Genomic DNA, 4,041 nt, shown 5'->3' with positions numbered 1-4,041 from the left:
GGTCCCGCTTCTCAAGTGAATTGCATTACACTGATTTTTGGGGTTAATTTCAGTGTTGCTGGGAAAGTGGCCCGGCTTGTGCTGTGCAGCTGCTTGGTTAGCCATTTGTCCAACTTGATTCTCTAACATCTGCACCTGTTTAGAAAGTGCTGACACATTTTGCTCCATGTTGAACATTTTGGTTCCCAAGTTTGCCGAGTTTGTCTCCATCCCGGTGACCTTCACCAATACTTGCTTCATCATTTCTTCCATTGAATCTTTCTTTGGCTCATTGATGACTCCCCCACTAGAAACAGAAAATCCAGGTGGAGGTTGCAAAGCATTGTTGGGATTTGAATAGGAAAAATTCGGATGGTTTCTATTATTTGGATGATATGGTGGATTGCCGCCCTGATGTCCTTGATAGTTTGATCTATTAAATTGGTACTGCCGCTGGACATAATTAGCGTCTTCCAGTTGCGACACATCAGGTAAACTTGGCTGCTGAGGAATTTTAGCTAGTAGTGTCTTTCTCTCCATCTCGTACTGCTTTTGAAGAGCTTCATATTTCTCCTTAAAATCATTTCTCTCCTCATTCACAGCTGCAATTCTTCTTGTGGAATTTCTGTCATTCGGCCATTGATAACTGTTGGAGGCCATCTCTTCTATCACCCGATATGCCTCCTTTGTATTTCTATGGAGAAGACATCCACCTGCAGTGGCATCCACCATACTTTTTGTTAGACCAGTCAAACCATTATAAAAGTGAATGATTTGCTGATCCTCTGTGAAACCATGTTGCGGGCAGTTCCTGAGCAGCTCGCGAAATCTTTCCCAGGCATCATGAATGGTCTCATCTCCTAGCTGGGAAAAGTGAGAAATCTCTGCAATGATTTTCTGAGCCTTAGAGGCAGGAAAGTATTTTGCTAAGAAAGCTCTACACAAATCCTCCCATCCAGTAATAGCACCTCTGTCCAGACTCTTGAACCACTCCTTCGCTCTGTCCCTGAGAGAGAATCCAAACATCTTCATTCTGATGGCATCAGGTGGCACTCCATTCTGCTTAATAGTGTCGCAGATATCTAGGAACTGGGTAATGTGAGCATGCGGATTTTCAGAAGCCGCTCCACTAAACTGCTCAGCTTGCACCATGTTTATCAATCCCGGCTTCAGCTCGAATGTGTTGGCTTGCACAGTTGGTCCCCATTTGCCTCCTTGGAATTGATCAACTCGAGGCTGATACATGTGATTCAGTGGTGGCTCTGGTGGAGGAGCCCGGTTGCGCTCTCTTTCTTCATCTAGTTGCCTCTGAAGGTTTGTCACGACTTGCACAAGAGTTGGAAGGTCCATGTTATTCTCTTCCATTGCTAGCTTTTTCTTTTCGCGGTTGTCTCTTTTGTATTGCTTTTCGATTTCCAAGTTCAAAGGCACTAGATGTTCCTTTCCTTTGGATCTCGTGATCATACACGCCTGAGACAACAAACAAAAACAGAAATTTTAAAAACTAAAAATAAAATAAAATTAAAACTTATAACGCCTGAAATAATGCTTAAGTCTAATCAGAAATATTAAAGTCAATTCTAAATAATCCCCGGCAACGGCGCCAAAAAGTTGATCACTAAATTATTAGCAACAAATTACCGCAACTAACACGGTGCAATTGTAGCACAAATGAAGTAACCGAGTATCGTATCCACAGGGACTATTATGACGAATCACTCTAAGTAATCCTAATTACACTCTAGTAATATTCAGGCAAACGAAAGAAGGAAGGTTTAATTAACTAAAACGCAAATAACAATAATTAAAATCACTTAGGAAATATCAAGTATAAAAGACAACTGATCCTAGGGTAGTAAATTCATCAATTAAATCTACGTAATAAATCTATTAATCCTATGTACCAGTTTAATCCAGTAATGATGAGAGATCACTTAATTAATCAATTACTCTCGCTAGAGGAGCAACGATCGTAGATTAGTAAATTCTCTATCTCCGTTAGGTCTCAAGAAAATATACTAACTCCCAATAGCTCCTAAGAATAGCTCCCTATAATCCCCCTATCTCCGCTAGGTCTCAAGGTTAAGATCATATCATACATTCCTGAATCCGCTAAACAGTTATCTCCGCTAGGTCTCAAACCGAATAGCTACACATGCAAACTATTGATCAGATAATTCACAAGAAATTAAGCACCAGGAATTATGAATCATAAACTGGAAGGCACAAAGGTATTAACAAATAAATCACATAAATTCAATCAACTATTTACAAACCCTAGAATCAGCTAAAGGAAACTAGCCAGACATAGCAAAATAAAACCTAAACATAATTAAAAGAACGCAATTGTAAAACTGAATTAAATAAAAACCGAATTAAATAAAAACTGAAGTAGCGGCTTGAATCTTCAATCTTGATCCAAACCTTAAAAACTAGAAAGCAATAAAATTCTAAAGCTAAAAACTAAAGTATGATGCTAAGGTTTTCGGGTGTCTGCCGTCTGATGATCTCCTTTAGGTCAAAAGAGGACCTATTTATAAGCTTCAAACTTCCTTCGGATCACCATGGAAAGTTGCCATGCAAAGTATACTTCTAATGGAAATAGAATTCCAAAGGTAATAGAATCGTGTGAAATAAGGCAACTCTCCAGCTGGACGCTCGCTCCGTAAAATCTCCTACTCTTGCCGAATTCGCGGCTCTCGCCAGAGGAACGGATGTCTCTCGGAAAACGGGTCGCGCCCGAGAAATGACGAATTCTCTGCTATCGCCAGAGGGATAGAGTGATATCTCTGGTACTTCATCAGCGGAATGGGTCGCCAGCGGAACGGATGATCTCTCTGGAATTGAGGACTTGACTTCTCTGGCATCGAGGGAAGCGACTCCTCTGACATTGACTTCTCTGGCAGCGGGGACTCGATCCCTCTGCAATGACTTCTCTGACTTCGCCAGAGAAATGGTCTCGCCTCTGGCATTGATATCTCTGGCCTCGCGACTCCTCTGGCTAGAGACTCCTCTGCATTCCGCGGATTTCTCTGGACTGGCTTTTGACTTCGCTGATCTGGGCTTTGACTTCTCTGGTCTTCCAGAGGAATGATGATTTCGCTGCTCTGCAGACCAAAACACCTAAAAATCGCGAAAATCATCCAAAATTGGCATTCTTTCATCTGGTAAGCCTAAATCTCCTGCAAAGCATAGAATACACCATAAACGCACCAAATTCATGAAAGATTATCCTAAAACACGCACCTACAAACCCCTAAAAATAAGTGTAAATTAAGCATAAATCAAAGGCGACACCAAGATGGATGCTTCACAATCAAGTCGGCATATGAAATTGTGGCAAAAACAAGAGAGGAGCAACAAGTTTTACCTTTGGAGATGGCAAAGGTTTGGAAGGCCCCAACACCAAATAAAGCCAAGGTGACGGCATGGAGATGTCTTAGAAACAGATTGGCAACATGTGATAATCTGAGTAGAAGAAATGTCCAGATCAGCGTGGAGGAGAGATGGGTGCAATGCCTGTGTTTCTAGTGAGGAAACGACGGAACACATGTTCCTCTATTGTCCGAAAGCAGCGGCGGTGTGGGACCAGATCTTTCAATGGCTTGACATCAAAACGGCAAATCCGAGAGGTATTTTTCAACACTTCATTTCTTTCATTGCGGCTGGAAAAAAGAAAGAGAGAAAGAAGACTGCTTAAAGCTTTGTGGGTGGGAACAGTGTGGTTGCTCTGGGAAAGCAGGAATGGTAGTCGTTTTCGGGACAAGGCTTAGGATATTGATAGACTTGTTTTACAGATTAAGGGGAGACTTTGGAGTTGGAACGAGGCCTACAAAATCGTGGAGTTAGGAATTACTTTTACTTCTTGGTGTTCCAAAGACTTTAAACTTGTTTTGTTGTTTTGATTGGCATTCCTGATGCCTTGATCCCTTTTCTTTTAATAAAATTTTTACTTTACTGATCAAAAAAAAAAAACCTGGTCGACGAGGATGAAATTTCTAGCTCAGGGTTTGTGAGTAACAATGGCGTCCCTCCAAAATACAAAGTAACAATGCCATCTTT

The 4,041-nt window shown here is 41.3% G+C and overlaps 1 non-coding gene across 1 annotated transcript; it reads left to right on the top strand.

Moving 5' to 3' along the window:
* Positions 1-769: 769 nt before the first annotated feature.
* Positions 770-876, top strand: LOC131013797 (small nucleolar RNA R71). The gene has a single exon (XR_009097877.1). It is a non-coding gene; the product is annotated as a small nucleolar RNA R71 (small nucleolar RNA).
* Positions 877-4,041: the final 3,165 nt, after the last annotated feature.

This window comes from Salvia miltiorrhiza, chromosome 2 (genome assembly GCF_028751815.1).
Source record: "Salvia miltiorrhiza cultivar Shanhuang (shh) chromosome 2, IMPLAD_Smil_shh, whole genome shotgun sequence".
NCBI lineage: Eukaryota > Viridiplantae > Streptophyta > Magnoliopsida > Lamiales > Lamiaceae > Salvia > Salvia miltiorrhiza.
This window is presented reverse-complemented; position numbering and strand designations above follow the sequence as displayed.